We start from the raw sequence: 13472 nt of genomic DNA, 5'->3' as shown, positions 1-13472 counted from the left end.
AGGCAATTAATTGCTCAATGAAGGAAGTGATTCAATAGTGGTCATGCTCCCGGCTTATAGAAAGCTGGGGCAGCTTGATCTATATGGGGATACTAGATTGAATGACTTGATATCCTTCTACAGAGACATAAATTAATGAATGTGACAGTATTACAGTCTTGGAAATGGACATTCAGATGCAAATATCCCCAATCTGCAATGACTTGAGCACAGAAGAAGCTGATTCAAACCTTCTCCAGACTTTGGGAACAACTCAGAATGAACCCAAGGCCAAATCATGCAATATGTCCCCAATGTAAATCACAATTGCCACCATTTTAACTTACCCAGTACTAATGACTGGTGGAAGAATGTCAACGTGTTTCCATTATGTCCAAATCACAAAAGTGCCTTTCCCCAGCCCCCCAAAGGCTACTGCTACAGGTATGCCTCTGCTACAGCATTCTGGGTCTCAGAAATTCTGGGAAATCTTTTTTTTTTTAATTTCCCAAATCTTTATGGAAGGTGGTTTGGATCTGGAGAGTTTTAGTAGGATTCATAGCCATACTTAAGACAGTGACACTAGTCCTTTATGTTACTACTATTAGAATGAACAAATAGGACTGTAACAACTAATATGAAATAATTTCTGAGGCTTTTTTAGTTTTTATTCCACCTGTATTATTTTTATAAATAACTCAAAGTAGGGAACATACACAGTACTTTGTCCTCTTCCTATTTTTCCCACAATAACAACCCTATGAAGTGTGTTGGGCTAAGAGTGACTGATCCAAGGCCACCCAGCTGGCTGTCATGACAAAGGCAGGGTTAAAACTCACAGTCTCCTAGTTTCTAGGCCAATCTCACTTTTCCTTTCTTTTTCAATTAAAAAAAAATATTGTCACTCAAAACACTTCCAGGTATATGAAATACAATCCGATAGGGACAAAACTATCTATTCATAGACCTGTGGTGGCACAGTGGTTAGAATGCAGTATTGCAGGCTATTTCTGCTGATTGTTGGCTCCCTGCAATTTGGCAGTTCGAATCTCACCAGGCTCAAGATTGGTTCAGCCTTCCATCATTCTGAGCCTGGTAAAATGAAGACCCAGATTGTTGGGGGCAATATGCTGACTCTGTAAACCGAGAGGGCTGTAAAGCAGTTTGAAGCAATATATAAGTCTATTGCTATCAAAAGGAATGAAATTGAAACTGAATTGAAAAAGAAAGGAAAACCATGATCTACCTATTCAGTTTCAGTGGTCTTTCCTTCTTGAGTGCAATGCAACCCACATTAAGGGGCCATCTGCTTCTCAAACTACAGTTGTATCTTTGCATCAGCACTTTGCCTACTTTATTTTATGCTTAGCTGGCCTTGACTTCTTTTCTGGCATCCATGCACACAGCCAGTATTTTCCTGACTTTCATTTATTTTGATATCTGAACACAACAACAACCACCGAAAAAGTAAGATCTCCAAACTTTCTCATGATAAATATATTCTATTCCTAAGTCCAACAGAATTTGCAACACTGTGCAGTTTAAAAAAGGGGAACCTAAAGGCTAAATGGTTGTTTCAATGATTGTATCAAGCTGACTGCAGAAATGTTTTATCATTTACAAACTGTTGCTGGAAAATAATGGAAGAAGGCACTCAGTGCCCAAGAACATGTTCAGTTCCATCCACATAATTAGCCTGTCTGATATCACATATCATACTTGAAGTGACTACGATATACGATATAGTAGGTAAATATTTAGATAAGTGTGCTGTACTAACCTGAAAAGAATATGACCCTGATTTAACCCCTAATATTGCAAGAAAAGAAATATTAGTTTAGAAAATATACATATATAATCCACAATCTAAAGCAGTTTCCCCCATGGGATAAATCAGTCTTTAGATGAATCCAAGTGAGTTCAGTTTCTAGGCCAATATTCTCTAGGGCTAGGAAGGAACTTACTCTTGGGAGAAAACATGTTGGAGACAACATGTTACAAAATGTTGAAGCAAACATGTTACAAAAGAATGTTTGGCTGGAGGAAAAAAACCAACCTTACCCTCAAGTAGATTAAGATCTGTGCAAGTTCCAGATCCTGCCCTGCTTTTAGAGTTCATACCAAGGTGAAATGGTGCCAGCCCTCTTCCTCAGCATGGCTCCAATTCTTGGCAATGTGAATGAAATTGGGGAGCTGAATAGTAGATCTATGACCTCTTTATGACTCCTGTGCCCTCAAGTTCAAATTGCATAACTGATGCCCCAAATCAGTACCAACATGTTGCAACCTCTTCTTGCAATTCACCTGAAACTTCCAGGCTCATCGTTGCATTTTTAAAAAAACAAACAAACAAGCATCCCACCCCCCCAGGTTCTAGTATTTTCAATGGGATTCTTATTGCTTCTTCTCAAGAAACAATAGCAGTTGAAAGACTTTTTAACATTCTTTGTTAAAGGAATGATTGGCAGAGGGAACATGCAAGGCTGATGCTCTAAAGCAGGCATAGTTGGCTTAGGAATTCTGGAAGTTGAAGTCCACAAGTCTTAAAGCTTGGATACCTTTGCTTGGGTGTCAAACTGGATTTCTTTGAGGGCCAGATCAACATTGCAGTTTTCCTCTGTGGGCTGGCGGCGGGGGATGGGCAGGTGGGGAGGCGGGGGAGCAGGACAGATGCCTCCTGCAGCACCCTGCCAGCCAAAACGTGCTGAAGAAGGCCATAGAGGCCAAAAACATACAGGGAGGGCGCAGTCCACGTGTGCTCTCCCCTGTATGTTTTCGCCCTCCATGGCATCCTATAGCACGTTTTTAGGCCCATTTTTTGGCTGGTTTTCACCCTATTTTTGGCCTGTTTGGGGCCCATTTTTAGCCCATTTTAGTCTGTTTTTCAATCTGTTTTTGTCCTGTTTTTCAGCCCATTTTTCACCCTGTTTTTCACCCTATTTTCACTCTGGTTTTCGGCCAGCAGAGTGCTGCGGGAGGCCATGTAGGGTGAAAACAAATCACAGGGGGTATATGTGGCCCGTTTTAGACACCAGAGGCATCGCAGGCTGGTCCCTTAATACTTCCAGGCTTTTTAAGCACCCTGCAGGCCGCATCCAATCTGCGGACCTTGAGTTTGACATCCCTACTCTAGCATGATTTTGCACACATTTTAGACAATGCTTATTTTTTAAATTTCTTTTTCTTTCTATCTTTAAAATATTTAACTCCTTAAAAAAGACTGGAAGATCCAGCACTCTGAGTCTTATTTCCATCTTCCTCATTATCAGATTAGGCAATTTCATAATAGATATGCTATTTCTAAACAAGGGGAAAAGAGCTTTCTCTGTCTTGGTCTAGAAGAAAATAAAATGCTGTTATGATATCACTAGTTCATATATCCTGTGATGCAGACAAAAGCCAGTCTCTATCAAAATACAGAAAGTCTGGTCTTGGGTAATCAGATCACCATTTCGATTATGACATCAACAAATCACCATTCCAGAAACAAAAGGTTGACCACCCCAGTGTAAACCATCTCTTTCTGAGTTTCCAGATATTACAGGGCAAATGAATTATGATTCACTATTTAGGGATTTGCAAAAACATGGAAGCTTTTGACCACATTGCTTGCAATTTACATTTCTTGGACTCATGAAATCCATGATGAAAATTCAGGATTGCAGTGCTATTTATTGCACAGACACACAGACAAACACACACCCTTTTAGGCACACAACTACAAAATACTGTAAGAATTTTAAGTCCCTGGCAAAATGTTTCTGTCCTGCTTTTATCCCCACTTAGAGGTTTGAGCAGGGGTGGGATTTTACCGGTTCTGTTCACTTCTGTAGAACCGGTTGCTCTGAAAAGCAGCAAACAGAGAGCACACATAGAACCAGTTCTATGTCAGATGCTGTTTTGGCCCACCCACCCACCTGGGCTCTTACCTGACCTTGATTTCCTGCTTTTTCAACTGCAGCTGTTTTGCGTGACACAGCTGCAGTTGAAAAAGCAGGAAAAAAGGGCTTTTTCAACCACTGAGCACCTGTGCGCAGCGCTGCTCAGCTGTTCAGGCAGCTAGATGATGATGATATACACAATGCAAAATGTAAAATCACCGAATTGGTAGTTACACCGGTTGGATCCCACTTCTGGGTTTTAGGTGTGCTATATCAAGTGTTTTATTGCTTGAGGCAGTGACTGTCAACTGATCAATGAGAACTGAAAAAAAAAAACCTGTTCTGAGTACAACCTGGATTGATTCTCAACTTCCTAACCCCCATGCTACAGAGTAAGTATCAAGTAACAAAACAACAATAACAAAATTGGTGAATTGTTCAAATGATGCTAATGTATATATTATATGTGCATCTGTTCAAAGGCTTTCATGTCTTCATCTGTTTTTCAGTGAAAAAAATATTTTTACCCAGAATGTGCTGATTTTATAGATACAGTAGAATTCACATGACAATAGGGATAACATTGCATAGGTACTACAATAATGACCAGCTATTAAACGCCAAACAATACTTTCTCTCTCCTTTTCTTGTCGCATGCCTAGAAGCAATATTGCAATTACTGACCTGTGTAACATGTTACTCATATGGCTAAATTGTACTGTAAATATGTAATGCTATATTGTTAGCAGTTAAATATAATAAATTCCATTTGTGCATTTTATCTTACTGGAAGATACAAATGTTATGTGTGACTCCAGTCCCAAAAGCATATGGTGGGATTCTACCAGTTTCCCTATCGATTCGGTGATCACACACTTCACGCTAACTCGTGCGTGCGCGCAGCTTTCCAAACACCATCTCAGGTTGTGCCGCACCCATCAGCTGAGAGGATGAAGAACAGAAAAGCGTAGGGGCAGGTGGGAACTTTTTTTTTTTTTTTTTTACTACTGGTTGGCCTGAACTGGTAGCAATTTTTGCTACTGGCTCGGTCAAACTGGGATGAACTGGTAGCATTTCACCACTGGCCAAAAGCATTATCAGCTTTCTGAAAGGTTGTGTCTAAGATACTCTCTTCCAATTTGTTCCTGTGATTCAGGAAAATGAAACTTTCGTTTTTTTATGGAAGCCTTAACCTGTAGCAATTAAACCAATTTTTTTCATGGGTAGTGTTATGTCCCTGGAACTGAAAGAAGTTCCCACCCAGGTCCGTTCGCGCTGCGGGGGCGGTTGCCCCCTCTCATTGGCTGGTTCTCCCCAGCAGCCGGCTATAAAAGCAGGCTGCGGGGTCCAACCAGTCGCTGATCGCTGCGAGCCAGTTCCAGGCTTGGTTAGCACGTTCAGTCCTTTATTACTCTAATAAAGTATTGTTGCATCCATGCCCTGGTTCAGCCTCTCATTTTCCGAACTTAACACTGGCGACGAGGATGGGATGGCGACCAGAGGCAAAATGCAACCGCTGAATCACTAGCCGCTGATCCACAGCCAGAGAGAGGTCAGCAGGCAACGAGAGCGAACGCTGATCTGCAGCCAGAGAGAGCGGTCAGCAGGCAACGAGAGCGAACGCTGATCCGCAGCCAGAGAAAGCGGTCAGCAGGCAACGAGAGCGAACGCTGGTCCGCAGCCAGAGAGAGCGGCCAGCAAACAGTGAGAGTGAGAAGCGTCTGTAGCCGCTAGTTAGCCAGCTACAGGGAAAGTGTAGCGCTGCGAGCCGCAGCCGCTCGTTTCCTTAGGCGCGAAATTCAAACGGCTGTCATTTGAATTTCCGCCCGAGAATACAGCGCGGTGCTGTATTGCGAAGTCACTGACGCCCATGCAGGCGCGAATTTCAAAACGCTGCCAACGGCCGTTGCAGCCTACCTCGTGTTAATTCAGAGAGAGGGGGAGAGTTGTGAAAACCTCTCCCAGAGCTGAAGTCACTTGCCTTCCAGAGGCACAAAAACCTTCCTGCTGCTGCCCCAGAGAGATTTTCTCAACAGATTCTCATCATGAACTCCAACCCAGTTTTCCCAGCGTTCAAGCCGGATGAGTAGAAGTGGGAGTCATACAAGAATCGTTTTAACCACTACATCGACGCCATAGGGCTGGCTGATGCAGGGGAGCACCGGAAAAAATCATATTTCCTGATCTACTGTGGCGCCATCGTCTTTGATACTGCCACAGCGCTCGTGGCTCCACATGAGTTAAAAAACGTTCCCTGGACAGAACTGTTAGAAATCCTTACTAACCACTATTCTCCTAGACCCTCACAGATTGCCAGGCGGTTCACCTTCCGAATGAGGAAGCAATCAGACAAAGGGACCATCAACCAGTACGTGGCTGCCCTCAGAACAGCAGCACTCCATTGTGGGTTTGGGACCTACTTGGATGACATGCTCCTCGATCAGCTAGTCTGCGGGGTCAAGGATCTTCATCTCCAAAGGCGCCTACTCGCCAAGAAGGACCTCAACCTCGCTCAAGCCGTCGAGGAAGCCCTGGCAGCGGAGCTGGCAGCACACTCAGCCACCGAGATCCAAGGTCCTGTCTCCAAACAAATTGCAGTTTCCGTCCACTCTGAAGAGGTAGTCATCGAGGAGGACCCCAGTGATGCGGCCGACATCCACCGCCTAGCCCACACCAGGCACCCGCAGGTAGGAGCCAAGCAAGAAAGCGTCAGTCCATCCAAGCACATCACTCTGTGCCTATCCTGTGGTGGATCTCACTTGAGGACCACCTGCAAATTCAAGGGAGCCACCTGCAACAATTGTCACAAAAAAGGGCACATCGCCAGAGTCTGTCAAGCCACTCACAACTCGGCACAACGGGTCCCTTCCTTTTCACATTCCGGACCCCAAAGGCAAGTATTGAACTGTCGCACCCGCCACCACGCTAAGCACGCTTGCCATGCCATTAGTAAAATCTCTCTCTCCGTTTTATTAGAAGGTAAACCTTGCCACATGGAGGTTGACACGGGGTCAGCGCTCTCAATTATCTCTTGGAGCACCCTCAAGAAGCTACAGCCCAGTCTATCCAGAAACTGGCTCCAGAAGTGCCAGCTTAGCCTGAAAGACTACCAGGGGAAGATCATTCCGGTAATCGGCAGAGGCAAGTTTCTTGTTAATTTTAAAACTTTTAAAGGCCACCTACCTCTAGTGGTAGTCAGCGGCAACCTCCCTACACTTTTGGGACTTGATTGGTTCCCCCACCTCGGCCTGGGGTTAACAGGAGTCCATGCGGTCTCAACCTCTGACACTGACTCCCTATTCGCTGACTACTCAGACGTATTCAGCAATGAGCTGGGGTGTTATAACGGTACCCCTATCTCATTCTCAGTCGACCCCAAGCAGTCCCAATCCGGTTGAAACGTCGTAGAGTTCCATTCGCAATTCGGCCTAAATTAGATGCGGAACTGGATAAATTATTAAAACAAGGGGTCATTGAGCCAACAGATTTCGCCAAATGGGAGACGCCCATTGTCACACCCCTCAAAAAAGACGGTAGCCTGAGAATTTGCTCGGACTATAAAACCACAATTAATAAGTTTTTACAAGTTAGTGCTTACCCAGTGCCCGTCATTCAGCATTTATTACACACTTTTGAACCTGGCAGCATTTTTGCCAAATTGGACATGTCTCAAGCGTATCAACAGTTCCCTGTTGACAACCAAACAGTGGAACTCCAGACCATTGTCACACACAGGGGTGCTTTCCGGTGCAAGCGTCTCCAATTTGGCGTAAGTGTTGCCCCGGGCATTTTTCAATCCCTCATGGAGCGGATTTTGCAGGGCCTCCCTGGAGTAGTACCCTACTTCGACGACATCTTAGTCTTAGCCAGGGACAGACCCCAACTCTTCCAGAGAGTTCGAGCAGTGTTAGAGAGGTTCAGACAGCATGGCCTCAAATTAAAAAAAGAAAAATGTGCCATTGCCACTAGACAGGTGGACTTTCTGGGTTATAAAATTGATGCCTCAGGCATTCACCCCTGGAGTCCAAGGTTAAGGCAATTCACGAGGCACCCACTCCAACCTCCAAAGCGGAACTGCAGGCCTTCTTGGGGCTATTGAATTTTTACGCATCTTTCCTGCCCCATAAAGCATCTGTGGCGGAACCCCTGCACAGACTTTTGGATAAAAATCGCCTTGGCATTGGGGACACAAGGAAGACTCCGCTTCGCGCAGTCAAATCACTACTCACGCCGGAGGCGGTCCTTATTCAGTTTGACCCCAACCTCCCATTAGTGCTAGCAGCGGACGCATCCCCTTTTGGAATTGAGGCAGTGTTAAGCCACAGGCTCCCCAATGGCTCCGAGGCACCCATCGCTTTTTTTTCCAGGACGCTCTCTGCAACAGAGCGCAATTATAGCCAAATCGACAAGGAAGCTTTAGCAGCTGTCGCAGCAGTGAAGAAATTTCATGAATTTCTTTTTGGCCACTTCTTCGAGCTGGTCACGGATCATAAGCCTCTCCTGGGTCTACTAGCAGGTGACAAACAGACCCCTCAAGTCCTGTCTCCTAGAATGACGAGGTGGACTCTTCCTAGCAGCATACTCGTATAGACTCATACACCGTCCAGGTAAAACATTGTCCCACGCAGATGCCCTCAGCCGCTGCCCCCTGCCTGCTCCAGCTGAAGATCCGGCCCCGGTCCATGCTATCTTTGAGGTCACCCAACTGGACCTCCCCATCACTGCCCTTGACATTGCCGCCAAATCCAAGGCAGACAAAACGATCGCCCAGGTACTGGACTGGGTGAGGAGGGGGTGGCCGGGCAGCGATGTTGAAACCAAATTCACGCCTTTTAAGACCCGCCTACAGGAGTTATCCAGTTTGCAGGGCTGTTTGCTGTGGGGCACACGAGTGGTCATCCCGACCTCACTGCGTACCCGAGTTTTGGAGGCGTTGCATGAGGGCCACCCTGGCATCGTCAGGATGAAGGCATTAGCACGCAGCTACGTATGGTGGCCTGGCCTCGACGAGGACATCATCAGATGGGTAAGCTCCTGCCATCCCTGCCAGGAATCCTGTCCAGCCCCTCCAATTGCCACCCCCACTAAGTGGGAAAGCGCCAGCGCACCTTGGTCCAGGATTCACATCGACCTAGCGGGCCCGATCCACGGCAAAATGTTCCTGGTGGTCATGGACTCTTACTCTAAATGGATTGACGTGGCGCAACTATCCACGACCACCACGCAAGCGGTTACCAAGGTATTGACTCGCCTGTTCGTAACACACGGGCTACCAGACTCTATAGTTTCCGACAATGGCCCCCAGTTCGCATCGGCCGAGTTCAGTCACTTCGCTGCCAATCTGGGCATCCACCACATCTTCACGGCCCCCTTTCATCCGGCCAGCAACGGATTGGCAGAAAGAGCCGTTAGGACCACTAAAGAAGCTCTAGCTAGGTTCAGCAAGGAAGACTGGCACCACAGACTCTCCCGTTTCTTGCTGAGCCAGCACTCAACCCCGTGCACAGTCACTAATAGGTCCCCGGCTGAACTCCTGATGGGTAGACGCCTGCGGACTGTATTGGACAGGCTTCACCCACATTACTGCCCTGACTCTCCCCTCGCTTCCACATCGGAGGTTAGGCATTTTGTCTTACAGGAAACCGTGTTCGCGAGGAACTTCGCTGGAGACCCCTTGTGGATCCCGGGCGAGATCGTGGCCATCACCGGACCCAGGTCATATCGAGTTAGACTGGAGGATGGCCGAATCTGGAGAAGGCACCTGGATCAGCTGCGGAGGCGCCAAGGCACTCTCGTCAGCAGTGACTCATGGCTGCAGACCGATGCGAGGCTAAAGCATCTACCCCACAGCAGCACCTATTCCGGTGACCTGTTTACACCTGCGGCCGAGCCGGAAAGCCTGAACTCGAACCGTGACCACCAGACGGTTGACCAGTCCGGACCAGTCAACGAGAGCACATCCCCAGTGACCAGCCCTGCGAGTCCCGAACCAGCACTGACCGAGGAACACGTTTGTGACACCCCACCAGTCCGACCTTCCTCTGCAGACTCTGAACTACCAGACAATTCACCAGAGTTGCGCCGCTCTGGGCGCCAACATAAGCCGCCCGCGTACCTCAAGGACTATGCGTGTTCGCATCTGGGGGAAGGGTGTTATGTCCCTGGAACTGAAAGAAGTTCCCACCCAGGTCCGTTCGCCATGCGGGCGGTTGCCCCTCTCATTGGCTGGTTCTCCCCAGCAGCCGGCTATAAAAGCAGGCTGCGGGGTCCAACCAGTCGCTGATCGCTGCGAGCCAGTTCCAGGCTTGGTTAGCACGTTCAGTCCTTTATTACTCTAATAAAGTATTGTTGCATCCATGCCCTGGTTCAGCCTCTCATTTTCCGAACTTAACAGGTAGATTTCCCTCTTCCACTCCTCAACGAAACAGATGGCTGGAGATCATCTCTTGCAATGCTGTCAGGCCTCTTTTTTTAATGTATACTTTCTTGCCTAGAGTTTCATGTTCAAGGTTATATAAGCCAACTTCACCATGCAAATCTTGCACCAACTCACTAGAGAGAGATGGAACATATTCCTGTCCACCTCTTCTGGTGACGTTGACTTCGGGGTCTCTCCACCTCTTACTTTGAAGCAGAACAACAAGTTATAGGTGTCTCTTGTGGCATTTGGTGATAGAAATGAAAAAATCAGATCTTAGCAACAACTTTCATTCGATTTTTCTGTTTCCAAATCACATAATAATCATCCTTTGTCCTTACCATTTATCCTGGGACTTGGCCCTGCCTTGCTCTTGCTCAGTGTCTCTGTCTGACCCTAGCTAGTTACCGGTTGAGAAGTCCTTATCCCTTGATCTCACCCTCCAGGTGAAAAGCGGCAAACGGGATAACGGATAGAGATGGGAATACCAAGGTCATTTTGATTTGACACAGCTCTAATGATCACTGACTCCAATATTCTCCCTTCCTCTCCCTCTTTCCTGCTCCCACAAAGGCATTTAGATCAACCGGTTTTTAATTCCCTCCCCTTTTCTTTGTGGGATAGCTGTGGATCTATCATTTTTATCTCTGGGAGTTTTGAAATGACAAATTGGGAGACTCATGGAAAGATTTGAATTACAAGAGGGCAGATTTCAGCTATCTCTTCTGTCTCTAGCAAGTACAAAAAAATTATTTGACTAAGTCTAATTTACCTCAAATTTATATTTTGCCTTAATTCAGACACAGCCCTCTTAAACATAAATTAAGAAATATTATAATTTATAATATAAGAGCCACTTCATTGGAATGTGGAGACAAGAAAGAACATTTAATGAAGCTTCCATGCAAATCTGGAAAAATATGCTTTAATAAGTTATGTTTTGTTCATGTTCCTGTATGTTGCAAAAATCTTTTTTCAAATACTACGACTAGCTGCAGTATTTAGGTACTGAATGTCTTCTAATATAGATTACTTTTTCTTTCTTATTGTAGGAAATAATATGATGCTAGTTTTCAGGCATGTTTTATTTAGAATTAAGACTCGGAGTTTGCACTATACTATATTATCTGATTCTCTGTGGTAGAATCTAATTAAGTATCTGAAATGGTTATGCATTCTCTAGAGATGAAATACCTCTTCCATTTAATGTTCCAATTCAAACCTTCTTATTTCATAACAAATATTTGTCTGGCAGAAGAATATCTAAGTCTCAATTATCCATTGCTAAGCCAGCTTTCTCCACCTGGCAATCTCTAGATATTGCTCAAATACCATCTTTATTATGGTCCTGTATTTATTAACAGATTTAACAGATAATCAAGAGTTGGAAGGGATCTTGTAGGTCATCTAGTCCAACCCCCCGCCCAAGCGGGAGACCCTACACCATTTCTGACAAAGGGCAGTCCAATCTCTTCTTGAAAGTCTCAAGTGATGGCGCTCCCACAACTTCTGAGGGCAAGCTGTTCCATTGGTTGATTGTTCTCACTGTCAGAAAGTTTCTCCTTGTTTCCAGGTTAAATCTTTCCTTGTTCAATTTCCATCCATTATTCCTTGTCTGGCCTACAGGTGCTTTAGAAAATAGCTTGACCCCTTCCTCCCTGTGGAAGCCCCTCAAATATTGGAAGACCGCTATCATGTCTCCCCTGGTCCTTCTCTTTACTAGACTAGCCAAGATCAGTTCCTGCAACCATTAATTGTATGTTTTAGCCTCCAGTCCCCTAATCATCCTGGTTGCTCTTCTCTGTACTTTTTCTGGAGTCTCAACATCTTTTTTATAATGTGGTGACCAAAACTGGATGCAATACTCTAGGTGTGGTCTTACTAAGGCTTTATAGAGTGGTATTAGTACTTCCCTTGATCTTGATTGTATCCCTCTGTTAATGCAATTTAGGATTGCATTAGCTTTTTTGGCTGCTGCTGCACACTGCTGGCTCATATTTAGCTAGTTGTCCACTAAGACTCCAGGATCCCTCTCACAGTTACTGCTATTGAGCCTGATTTCACCCAGTCTATATGTGTACTTTTGGTTTTTCTTGCCTAGGAAATTTTCTCCATTGAATTTCATTTTGTTAGATATGGCCCAGTGTTCTAGTCTGTCAAGATCCACCTGGATCTTGAGCCTATCTTCTTGGGTGTTAGCTATTCCTGCCAACTTAGTATCATCTGCAAATTTAGTAAGTTCCCCTTCTATTCTCTCATCTAAGTTGTTAATGAAGATATTGAAGAGTATTGGGCCTAAGATGGAACGTTGTGGCACCCCACTGCTTCCTTCCTTCCATGTAGACTTAGACCCAGTAAGGACTATTATTATGAAGTGCTGAGAGAAGTCAAGACATAGGTACTCTCTAAATTTTAGGAAGGAAGGAAGAAAGGAAGGAAGGAAAGGTACAATAGTATAGCAACAAGGGGAGGACAGAATGCATTGTATATATTAGGGCTGTGCCAAAAATTTGAAAGGGGGTGTTGGCAAATGAGTTGGCATGAACCAACATTTTCTTGAGGACTTTGCTGCTTTCATACTTCTTCATTTGGGTAATCTATCACAATGCATCACCTTCATCCTTACGATTTATATTGACTATTTCCTAGTATGATTTGATTGTTGATTGTACCCTATGACTATCATTAAGTGTTGTATGTTATGATTCTTGATTCTTAATGAATGTATCTTTTCTTTATGTATACTGAGAGTATACATAAGACAAATTCCTTACGTGTCCAATCACACACTTGGCCAATAAAGAATTCTATTCTATTCTTCAAATGCTTTGAATAGCCTTATTAAATACCTTTGTGTCAATTAAATCTTACTTGCTCTTCAAAATTAGAGTTAAAAATACATTTTTAAAAAAGAAATCAGAGTTTATATTCAAATGTCATGCTACTATCTGGGGACAGATATATTTAAAGGAAAGTCTCCAGAAGAATGTGCGGTTTAGAGGGAGGAGTTAGATTAAAAATTAATGAGGAACATGACTCAAAAGTATGTACAGCTGCAGTATCATCTGTGTTTTATCCACTGGGCTTAGTAAATGAAGAAAATTATTGGTGAACATCTGTATTTCCAGTAAAAATCATTTCTCTGAAGGGAGTGAGACAAAGAGATATCAATCAGATTCTTTTTTATAGTATTC

This window comes from Pseudonaja textilis, chromosome 2 (genome assembly GCF_049901715.1).
Source record: "Pseudonaja textilis isolate UNSWEBS1 chromosome 2, rPseTex1.2, whole genome shotgun sequence".
Lineage (NCBI taxonomy): Eukaryota > Metazoa > Chordata > Lepidosauria > Squamata > Elapidae > Pseudonaja > Pseudonaja textilis.
The sequence above is the reverse complement of the archived record's forward strand: the minus strand, read 5'-3'. Positions refer to the sequence as shown.